This window comes from Telmatherina bonti (assembly GCF_933228915.1).
Source record: "Telmatherina bonti genome assembly, chromosome: 21".
NCBI lineage: Eukaryota > Metazoa > Chordata > Actinopteri > Atheriniformes > Telmatherinidae > Telmatherina > Telmatherina bonti.
Genome location: NC_136630.1, coordinates 32,199,224 through 32,212,062, shown reverse-complemented (window position 1 = coordinate 32,212,062; position 12,839 = coordinate 32,199,224).

Here is a 12,839-nt window from a genome sequence, read left to right as displayed (position 1 = left end):
CTGGTCTTGTGGATAATCATTCAGCTCGTATCACTCGATCTGCTCAGGAGTCAGACGCGCCACAGCCACCATGCTCTCCTCCAATCAGCATACAATCAGAAATTCATGCCAGGAAGTGCCCGACACATGTTCATCAAAGCTTCCTGGTAGATAAATCAGATTCATATGTGTAATTAATTAAGAGTAACATGTAAAGGATCAGAGAGTGGGCAAAAGTTCCAGGAAGCAGATCCAGGTTTTCCACAGAGAACTGAGTGAACCCAACAGTCTTTCTGACAGAATCAGGGTGCAGCTTATTCCAGAAAACATCATCTGACTCTGTAGTCGGGGTGGGACTTGTGCTGCCTGCCGGCCACATTCGTTAGTCTTTTACTTCCAGAAAATTCCACAACTGAAACACAGTCTGAGGACAAGGAGGATCCATCACCTCCAGAGGTCAAAGGTGAAAATCCAGCTCAAATGTCCACCATAGGAGCCATATCCACACTGTTCACAGTCACAACCAACAGGGCTCTGCCAGACCCTCTGGTTCTGGGATCTCCGGGCCCCATCAGCAGCGGCCGGGTCCATGCAGCCACATCTGCATATCAGGTTCTGCTCCAGGACTCAGAGCTGACACAGGAGGGAGGTGGAATGATGCTGTAGGTTGTAGGGACCGTTTCTGCTCCAGTTTCCTGACTGACCACGCGTGACACCCAGAACTCTGCGGTGACCCGGATCAAGAACTCACTCTCCCCCAGCCCCTCCTCTGAATCCCCTCAGGCAGGATAGACAATTTTAGGACCCTGTGGACCAAGCTGCATGCTGACAAGGGTTTAGAAGGGAACGCTGCAATGTGTCCAACACCATACAGCAGACGAGCTTTTGAGACTGAACCATTTGGTCATGTGGTGTATTTTCTTCTCCAGTAAGGGGAAAATAAAGATCATAGCCTCATAATTATAATAGTTTTCTTCTGAATCCTGTGGCAAACATATTATGTGGACCATGTTCTGTGCTGTGAACATCCTGTAACTTGAACATTACATTGTAATTGTGTGTGTGAGACTATATTGTCAGTGGATTCATAACTCAATTCTCTCCTGGGAAAGCTGAACATGATCTTGCTAAGAAGATACACTTGTTCTGAGAACTTCTCTTCTCGCCGTTAGCTCACATTTAGCTAAAGTGAACTTATTGCAAGGGAAATTTACTCTAGCAAAGTTACGTTGGTTCACCATTCCTATTTTAAGGTCAAGAATTTTCTTTTTTTCCTAACATTATGCTTATTTTCAGCATCCTTCAGCTGCATTATTTATTTCCAGTTTATCTAAATTTATTTAGACATGCTAGGTGTAAATTTATAATAGCAGTAGTAAAGGAATAAAAATCACCTTATGAATGTCTGAAAGGGAAAAGACAGAAACCTAAGCTTATTGCCTACACAATGTACAGTAATTTAACATAATAAGTTCCTAATACTATAAATCACATCTCTCACATTTCTGATTTTTCATTCTTAATATGTTGTTGCTCTTTAAAATGTTCTCAGGTGATAATAAAGAATTGCTTTTCCTTTAGGAAAAGGTTCCACATTCATACAGGGAGTGGCTTTTATGCTCTTATAAAAGCTTTAGGAAGAAAAGCACAAGCAGCTATTTTACACAGGATTTATATGTTTGTTTCTGCCTAACATGCTATGACATCATCCCCTTCAGTGAGCAGAAGGCCTTTAATGAACACACTCTTTTCCTCACTTCCCTCTCTCATACATTTTTTGTTGTTTGTTTTTTTTTCTTACTGCAGTAAATTAGATTTTACACAAACAATTCACTTCAACAGTTGGATGAATGCATGTGAATGGGTCGTGCCCCCACGTTTGTCTACCCCCACACAAGCTTCTAGGCTCTCCTGCGAGTGTCCGGTGTGGCTTCACAAGACGTGGTTTTAATTCTCCACACAATCAGTCCAATCAAGTTTAACACAGGAAATTTTACACAACCACCCCAGTTTCCCCTCACATGAAGACAGAGATTTCAACTCTTTAATGGTGCTGTACATCAACCTCCTACTGCAAAGGAACTAGTTCTGTTTGCAGCGGATGTACACAGAGGGTCAATCCCACACCTTTGTAGAATTATCAGGCAAAATTCTCAATGTCTCCAGAAACCAGCCCACACAGTTTCTTCTCTGTTCCTCCTCACTCAAGATGGCTTTCCTCTCAGTCTTCTAACTCAAGGTTGGCCTGGTCTTGCTTCTCGAGCTCACAGGACTTACTGACTAATTTACTGGTCTCGGTCTTGTAACTCACAAGATTTACTGGTCTGGTCTTGCTACGTCTAGCTCACAGCACTTACGACTTGGTCTTGTTACTCACGATTTTTAACTTAAACTTTAACCTAAACTTAACTTAAACTCACAGGATTTTATTTATGACGTCAACCTGATCTCGTCTTAAGTTATTCTCTTATCCCTTGAGTTATTCTTTCGATGAGGAGGTGAGGAGGAGAATCCCTGTCACAATGAGAATAATGAAGACAATTGACCACAAAACAGAAAAATATTGTGATTATTAATTAAAATATTGATTATTAATTTGTGATAAATTTCTAGTAATGTTTGACTCCAGTTTGAGTCTGAAAATTAATGTAAATTTAGAATAACACTTCTCACCATTGCCTTTTCACACTGGTTCAGAAGGAGTCCTGGCGTAGTCGACCACGGGTGGGAGAAAGACGTCCTGTCCTCTGAAATTCTCTAATTGAGGTTCTTAGGATGAATCTGTGGATTCAGGTGGCCAACCCGTCTATCCCCAACCTGGGCGGACTGACGCAGGATCCCGAGACGAGCCCCCAAAAACTGTGGTGGAAAATACTCTGGTCTTGAGAAGTTGTAATACATCTAAGAGTCAACTGTCTTCTTACAATGAACATTTTATTATAAACTAATACAAGCACACGCTGGAGCTTGGAGAGAGAACCCTCTCTCCAGATGCTGAAGTAACACCCGATTATAAACCATGCTTAACTCCTCCTAGTTGCTGGGCACACCACAGAAAACAATCATTCTCTTCCTGACCTTTAACCTTAAGCAACTGGTCAACCAAGCAGTTGACAAAAACAGATGCCCTGCAGGAAACTCTTCCTGTCTCAGACTTTGTCTGCACATTCCAGACAAGGATCATATAACTTAAAGAAAGCTTTGTGCATAGACACAAAACACAGCAGGATCACAGCAAATCAATGCATATATGTCTAATACTTAATACAAACCAAACTCATAACAATTTTCCCCAACACACCTCAACTGGTTCCTCTCGATGCGGAGGAGCAGCGGCTCTACTCTGATCTCCTCCCGGATGACCGAGCTCCTCACCCTATCTCTAAGGGAGAGCCCGGCCACCCTGCGGAGGAAACTCATTTCAGCCGCCTGTATACGAGATCTCCTTCTTTCGGTCACGACCCACAGCTCATGACCATAGGTGAGGGTAGGAACATAGATCGACTGGTAAATCGAGAGCTTTGCCTTCTGGCTCAGCTCCTTCTTCACCACGACAGACCGGCGCAGAGCCCGCATTACTGCAGACGCCGCACCGATCCATCTGTCGATCTCGCGCTTCATCCTTCCCTCACTCGTGAACAAGACCCCGAGATATTTAAACTCCTCCACTTGAGGCAGGACCTGACTCCCGACCCAGAGAGGGCAATCCACCCTATTCCGGCTGAGGACCATGGTCTCAGATTTGGAGGTGCTGATTCTCATCCCAGCCGCTTCACACTCGGCCGCAAATCGCTCAAGTGAGAGCTGGAGATCACGGCCAGATGAAGCCAACAGGACCACGTCATCGAACGCGATAACATCATGTGCATTACTTGATAAAGAGCAAGTCGAGGGAGTAATTCCAAATGAAGCACTCATTGGATTGGGGGAGATTTTTTTTCCCAAAAATCTTTGTGTATGCACCGCAGCTATCTGTCCAATAAGCGGAAAGTGCTGAGTACGACTAGAACGTGTATGTGATCCGCTGGTTGTCCTTTGCAACGAGGTCAGGAGGGGTCTGTGTCAGGATACATGTCTGCCAACTTCGCATTAGTGAGATGAGCTCTTAAGACTACTTTCAGCTGTATCAGGCCATGACGTGCGCAGATTGAGGATCCGGGTATACGCCTAAGAGTGGCCTGCCACATTTCATTGTTAATTGTCAGCCCCAGATCTGTTTCCCACCCCCTTCTGATTTCCTCAACTGAGGTGGGGCAAGCATCATTTATGAGTCTGTACAGAGTGGAGATTAGTCTTTTCTTCACAGGTGATAATGAAAGAATATGATATGAGGCATTATTGTTTGGTAGATTTGGGAAGGAAGGAAAGCTTTTTTGGATAAAATTCCTAATTTGCAAATATCTGAAGAAATCTGACTTTTAAAGATTAAATGCCTCAGATAATTCAGGAAATGAGCAGAGCTGTCCATCTGAAAATAGATTAAACAAAAATTTTAAGCCTTTCTTACACCATAAGTGATAGGATGTGTCTAAGGAAGCAGGTGGAAAATTGTGGTTTCCCCAAATGGGGGCATATATAGAAGTATTTTTAAAACCGAAGTGCCTCCTGAACTGTATCCATATCTTCGTAGTTTGATTGACGATTAAGTTTGATTGTTTAGTAAGGGGGCTAGGGCAGCAGATACCAGGGAACCTAGATGTATATGGCTGGTGACACCCATGAATCACATTGATCTTTGTCAAGATGAACCCAATGAAGGATTTTTTGTATATTACAAGCTCAATAGTAGTAAATAAAGTTAGGAAGTGCCAATTCAGCTTCATTTTTTTGTCTTTGAAGAGCAGTTATTTTTATTCTATGTGACCCACCCTTCCAGATAAAGGCGCCTATAAGCTTGTCAAGTGAACTGAAGAAAGATTTTTTCACAAGAATCGGTATATTTTGGAAAATATAAGTGAACTTTGGAAGCACAACAATTTTAATTATGTTAACTCTCCCAGCCACTGACAAGGGAAGGTCTTTCCAGCAGTCAAAATCTAGTTTACATTTCTCCAAAAGGACAGTGAAATTTTTTGGTAAACAGCGTTGACAAGTTATGTGTCACTTCCACTCCAAGATATCTAAAAGAGGGTTTAGCAATTTTAAATGGGAGTATGTCCAGACAGCATGTTGCGTCTTGTTTCAGTGGAAATAGTACACTCTTAGTGAAACTGATTTTATATCCGGATAGCTTCCCAAATTGGTCAAGCAAGTTAATAATGACAGAAAGAGAGGACTTTGGGTTGGATATGTACAGCAGCAAGTCATCTGCATATAAGGATAACTTGTGATGTGAGCCACCCCGCTCTATGCCTCGGAAGCCAGTGGCCTGCCTAAGGGCAATGGCCAATGGCTCTATAACAACTGCAAAGGGGAGCGGGGACAGCGGACATCCCTGGCGTGTGCCTCTACTAAGTCAAAAATATTGAGATTGCTGGCCATTGGTTATGATTGTTGCAGCCGGGTTTGAGTAAAGCAATTTTATCCAAGAAATAAAACCATATCCAAAGCCAAATTTCCGCAGTGTAACAAGTAAAAATTCCCAGTCCACCCAGTTAAAAGCTTTCTCTGCATCAAGAGATAAAACAACTTCACTGCTTAGGCCAGGTGAAGTGTGTATAATGTTTAATAATCTCCTTACGTTAGCCGTGGAGCTTCTTCCCTTTATTAAGCCTGTCTGATCAGGCGAAACTATTTGTGGCAGGACTTTCTCTAACCTGGAGGTCATAATTTTTGCCAGGATTTTGTAATCTACATTAAGCAGTGAGACTGGACGATATGAACTGCAATGGAGTGGACTTTTGTCTGTAATTGCAGCCTGACATGTTGGAGGGAGAGCGCCACTTGATAGTGATTCATTAAAGAGAGATTGCAAAAGAGGAGCAAGTTTGTCTGCAAATGCCTCATAGAATTCTGCACTATTTTTTTGTGAGAGACTGCTTGGCTTCTCAGATGTGTAAAATTTTTCGTAAAACTGTTTAAAGGTATCATTGATTTCTTTATGATTGATTATCGTTTTTCCCTCATTATTTTGTATTTTAGTAATTAGACAAGAAGAGAAGTTTTGATGAATTTGATGGGAAAGGAGTTTGGTTGCTGTATCCCCATATTCATATAGGTTATGACGTGCTTTTAGTATTAATTGCGTGGCCTTATCTGTAGACAATAAATCATACTCTGTCTGCAACCGCAATTTTTCCTTAAATGGAGAAGGTGTTGGGGAAGTTAAATATTCCTCCTCAAGCTCTGCAATTGAGCGTGATAAATCATTGAGCGTTGGGTTTTTTATTTTATTGTTTCTTGAGCAACGGCCAATTATTTGCACACATAAATATCCCATAGGAGTGAATGACTTATCTCTGGAGAGTTATTAGTGTCAATAAAGAACTCTATTTCAGTGGCCAGAAACTTGTTAATATCCTCATCTGCTAAAAGGAGCGAATTAAATCTCCAGATCCGTCTAGGTCTGGGGCAGTCGGGTAGCTCCAAAACAAAAGAGACAGTCAAGATCTGACACGGTTACACTGTGGTATGTGCGCGAGTGGGTATTTTCAAGTAATTTATTGTCTATTAAGAAGTAGTCTATGTGTGTATATGTGTCATGGACGTTGGAGAAAAACGAAAATGCTTTTTGTTTTTGGAAGTGAAATCTCCATATGTCAGATAGGCCAGCCTGGATCATAAAGTTAATAACAACTTTTGCACTTTTAAGCAGAGCCTGCGGTTTCTTTGAGGACCTATCAAGATCAGGATTAAGAGCACAACTGAAGTCACCCCAAATTATAATGTTATACGGTCCACTGTTCCACGACCAGGACGAAAACCACACTGCTCCTCCTCAATCCGAGATTTGACTATCCGTCGGACACTCCTCTCCAGGACCCCTGAATAGACCTTACCAGGGAGGCTGAGGAGTGTGATTCCCCTGTAATTGGAACACACCCTCCGGTCCCCCTTCTTAAAAAGGGGGACCACCACCCCAGTCTGCCAGTCCAGCGGCACTGCTCCTGATGTCCACACGATGCTGCAGAGGCGTGTCAGCCAGGACAGCCCCACAGCATCCAGAGCCTTAAGGAACTCCGGGCGGATCTCATCCACCCCCGGGACCTTGCCGCCAAGGAGCTTTTTGACCACCTCAGCGACTTCAGCCCCAGATATAGGAGAGTCCACCCCTGAGTCCACCAGCTCTGCTTCCTCATTGGAAGATGTGTTGGTAGGATTGAGGAGGTCTTCAAAGTATCCCTTCCACCGACCCACAACGTCCCGAGTTGAGGTCAGCAGCTCCCCATCTCCACTGTACACAGTGTTGATGGAGAACTGCTTCGCCCTCCTGAGCCGCCGAATGGTGGACCAGAATTGCCTCAAAGCCGTCCGGAAGTCTTTCTCCATGGCCTCGCCGAACTCCTCCCATGCCGGTGTTTTTGCCTTGGCGACAGCCGAAGCCGCATGCCGCTTAGCCTGTCGATACCCATCAGCTGCCTCCAGAGTCCCACAGGCCAAGAAGGCCCGATAGGACTCCTTCTTCAGCTTGAAGGCATCCCTCACTGCTGGTGTCCACCAACGAGTCCTGGGATTACCGCCACGACAGGCACCAACAACCTTACAGCCACAGCTCCGGCTGGCCGCCTCAGCAATAGAGGCACGGAACACAGCCCATTCGGACTCAATGTCCCCCACCTCTCTCGGGACATGGTTGAAGCTCTGCTGAAGGTGGGAGTTGAAGCTCGCTCTGACGGGGGACTCTGCCAGACGTTCCCAGCAGACCCTCACAACACGTTTGGGCCAGCCAGATCTGACCGGCTTCCTCCCCCACCAGGTGGGGACCAGTTGACAGCTCCGCCCCCCTCTTCACCCAAGTGTCCAAGGCATGTGGCCGCAGGTCCGATGATACGACTACAAAACCAGTCATCAAACTGCGGCCCAGGAAGTCCTGATGCCAGGTGTATATATGGACACTCATATGTTGGAACATGGTGTTCGTTATGGACAATCCATGATGAGCACAGAGGTACTCTGAACTGCTGTTCGGTGCATAAGCACAGACAACAGTCAGGACCCGTCCCCCCACCCGAAGGCGGAGGGAAACTACCCTTTCATCCACCGGGGTAAACCCCAACGTGCAGGCACCAAGCTGGGGGCTGATGAGAATGCCCACACCTGCTCGGCGCCTCTCACCATGAGCAACTCCAGAGTGGAAGAAGGTCCAGCCCCTCTCGAGGGTTCTGGTTCCAGAGCCCAAGCCATGCGTCGAGGTGAGTCCAACTATATCTAGTCGGAACCGCTCAACCTCGCGCACAAGCTCAGGCTCCTTCCCCACCAGAGAGGTGACGTTCCACGTCCCTAGAGCCAGCTTCTGCAGCCGGGGATCGGACCCCCAGGGTCCACGCCTCTTGCTGCCGCCCAGCTCACATTGCACCCGACCCCTACGGCTCCTCCCGCAGATGGTGAGCCCACAGGAGGTGGGGCCCATGTAACCCTTTTGGGCTGAGCCTGACCGGGCCCCAGGAGCTAAGCTCCGGCCACCAGATGCTCGCTCTCATACCCCACCTCCAGGCCTGGCTCCAGAAGGGAACAGGCAAGGGAACATTTCTGCCCAGGTTTATGGTCATCATAGGGGTCGATGAGCCGGGCTTAGTTTGGTCCCTCCCCATGACACCTGTTTTCCATGGGTGACCCTACCAGGGGCATAAAGCCCCAGACAACATAGCTGCTTGGATATTCGGGACACACAAACCCCTCCACCATGATAAGGTGACGGGAGGGAAGTCAAGTTCAGCTGGATTAAACCTGTGATGGAGAAAACATTAAATAATTTTTTTTTAAAAACATGAAGGAAATGGGTCACCATCCATCACTTTTTTCCATGTGCACAATATTTGAATTGAGTCCATTTTCAAAAATTACATTGGAAGCTTCAAATCTGTACAGACAACCCTCATAACTGCCTCTCCCTTTTCTTTGACTATCCTAAGCAGTCTCTCCACAGCCATTAATACAGAGTTCCATCTTGTTGCATTTGGTCGCACAAGATGGAGGGAGCAAGCATCTTCCACGATTTCAGCTGCTGTTGAGGATCTTGAGCACTGATTCCACAGTGCATTAGACTGGCCAAATGTTGAATAGTACAGTTTCTTGTATGTGTCATTGGACACTGCTTTGAGGGCATATGCAGTGGCAATTAGGTTAAGAATGTGGCAAGCACAACGCTGGTGATTTGGGAACTGGAACTCAAAACCATCATCCTGAGCCAAAAGTGATGATACATCGACAAACTCTACCTCCTCCTCATCTTTGTCTACTTTTTCTTCATCATCCTCTTCCTCATGGACTGAAGTACCAGCAGCACTGTTGTTCAGATCTTCACTGAAGACTTTGAAGGCGTTGATGAAGTTGGAGCCATTGTCTGTTGTTGTTCTGACAATCTTCTCTCGAATTTTAAATTCAGTATGTATATCATTAAGTGCATTTGCCAGAAGGTCAAAAGTGTGAGATCCTCTTAACCTTTTACAGGCCAGGGCCACTGAGTGCCTCTTTAAACTGTCAAGGTCCAACCAATGAGCTGTGACCCTGATGAAACTACGCCAACTGGCTGACCAGCAGTCAGTGGTTGTTGCAATGTGGTCAACAGTTTTCATAGCCTCAGTAATTTTAGCTTTCATCTGTTTGGCAGCATCAGCAATCATAGATGTGAGTGTGATTCATGTCATTATTTTGCCAATTGGAACCAGGTGTAACACAAAGTCACGGAAAGCTTCTTGCTGTCCAATGTTAAAAGGCTGAAGTCCATGGACAACATACTTCATAACTGCCTTGTCGACGGATCTCTGAGGCCTCATGCTTCAGCTACTCACTAATGTGGTCTGCTTGGTTGAGGCAAATGGAGTAGTCCTTGTCTTTTTTTGCTTCACAGATGTGAGTTCCTCATATTTGCTTCAGTGACTGTCATGCTTGCTCTGAAAAGAGACAACATTGCAGGTAAATGTATTAATTAATGTCATGATAAAAGCAAAATGAATTACAAAAGTTATTCATCACATATAATTAAAAAAAAAAAAGAAAATAAACAAATATCTTTAATTGCTGCTCTTGTACTTTTGGACAATGCTTGCAAAACAGGTGTTCTATCTGTTTGGCAAACCCATCAGAATAGCACATCTTTGCTTAATGCACATGCATATCACAGAATTTGGTAAACTACAGTGTACTAACACCACTGTTTTCTATGACTTGTTGGGGTTATGGAAATTACTTGGGTCAGGATTAATTAGTATGTGGTTTTCAATAAGAAGCTTAAACCGACAGATACAGTATGTATTTAAATGTAATGTACAGTACACTATTCTGACAAGGTTTGCCAATCTGACAGAACACCAGTACATACAACCAACCATGCATCATGTAAAACGGGAGTAAACAACGAATACCTCAGACAAAGAAAGCTTAAGATGCTTTGTTTGTTGTCATATTTCAATAAAAATAAAAAATGAAAAAATCGGAAGAGAAATGAAGTCACACATTAGCCAACGCGACATGCATCGCCTATGCGTGTAGCATCCCTATCACAGCCTAATAACCCCATAGCCAAAGAACTTGAAGCAGACAGACTGCTCAAGGTTTACATTCACTGAGGCATGTTAGGACATGCTGAAAGCAAGAAAAAAAAACTATAAACTATAAAAAAATAAAACTACGCCTGGACCTACTGCCTGTTTAAACTGTGTATATATGTGCAACTTACCTTTGTATGTTTCCTCAAATTTGACGGTGAATTTTTGAAAGCCATGATTTTGCTGTCTTTCAGGAGACAGAGCAAACACTTCACATGATAGGATTGATCTTTTACTCCTTAAAATGACTCCAGATAGGGCCAGGGGTGGTCTCCTTCCTCATCACTGCGATCACTTGAAGAAGTCGAGGGTATCTGAGATTTTGCAGGTTTTCCTAGTCCTTCTATAGGGTTAGTTATAATATGTTCTTATCTCGAACTTCAGCTAAAAAGTGACTTTAGGTGCTCTGCTCTCAGGCAGGCCGTTAGCAGGCAGAATGGAAGGGGTTATGGGAGCGCGTGCGGGCAGTCTTTGAACTCAGCTTGATCGCTTGATTTGCTAAAGGTTAAACCTGGCGACAGCGCCATTTGCAATCGGCGCAGTTATACTCGACTTAAACAAATCACCATCGTGTTTTATTTGTGGTTTTTTTGTGTTGCTTTGTTTGTTTTTGTTTTGTTTTGTTTTTTGCTGTTGTAAAAAGTAACGACGCACAACAATAAAAATGTATCAGAGTCAAAGTATAACAGTGATCCAAAATATGTAGTGCAGTAAAAGTGGAAGTAGGAGAAAAAAAGTAATACTTCAATAAAGTAGAGATACTATATTTTACGACTTAAGTACGTTAGTGAAGTAGTTCTACTTCGTTACTATACATCTATGCCATTTACACACCATTTCAAACTTCAACACTTGTACTACTTGCCTCAGCTTCTTAATTACTTCAGCCAAGGCTTCAACAAGGATATTTCAACCATGTTCAACTGTCTCTCACTAATTTTGCAACCCTCTACCACATTTAACACTTTGAAACGCCATTTTGAGCTTTAAATCTTTCTAGTGTTGACCTCAGCTGTATGACTTCTTCAGCTGATCCTTCAACAACCAGATCTTCAAACATCCTCAACTTACTTCTGCTCAGTTTTCAGCCATTTTAAGGAATTTAAGGCCTTTAACAAAGATGTGAAGGATGGAACTTTCCTCCGGATGGCACAGAGATCATTAATATCCCTGGGACACAACAACCATTTACCCTTGAGGCTTATCAGAATGAAGTTGGCAAGCCATATCAAAGGATCACTGTTTTCATCTGCTTGAAACGGGACTTTGAAGAAGGTAAACTGTGACGTATGTGTGTGGAGTTGACACATACCTGTAAACATAAAAAAGGTGAAATAGCATGACAGGCATAAATCACCTGAGTTAATAACACAGTTAATTGGCTTGTAAATGTGAAATGACTTTCTGGAAACTTGAAATCAAATCAAATCAAAGATACTTTACTAACTCAGGCATTTTCACCAGTGCTGTCCTTAGATATAATGTATTACTGTTCAATGACTATGTTTTTGTAACGTAGTACAAATCAAGATAACTTCATTTGTTTTCATGTTTTGCAGTTGGAGAATTGTCAGACGCTGACCCAGAGATTGTTGTTACGTGTCCCTCTGAGTCTGATCTTGCTGTAATGTAAACATTTATGTTAAATACATTGTCTTTGTTTCAGCCATGGGAACCTTTGCAGAAAAGCAGTCCATTACAGAAAGTAGCAGAAACAGAGTAAGTTTTATATTCAGAATTTAACATAGCATGATGTGTGTATGTACTGAAGAAATTTGAACTTTACTGCATTTGCATACAGCATATGTGATACGCATACCGATGTGCTTATTGGAACATGTACTATAGATTACTGGCATTTTATGTTTGTTATTTTAAAGTGTCAACAGTGTATTCTTATAGTAAACAATAATATGTGCTTTTTTTTGCCTTCTAATGAATGGTGCTGGGAGTGTTGTGCTTGCACATGAAGTACATCAGGTATTAAACTGTTTTATTAGTAAAACTGGGTTTGGGAGTGCATGCTCACCGCGTTCACTGCATTACAGTTTACCCTTTGCAATTTCATTCAGTGTTATAATACAGTGAATTTCATCCCGTCTTCATTTTCTATACAATCATATATTACTTTTTTTTTTTTTTTTTTAATCAGTATACTTTACACAAGCTGATAAATATAAACCTTTTATTATGCAGAGGTCTTAAAGACACACT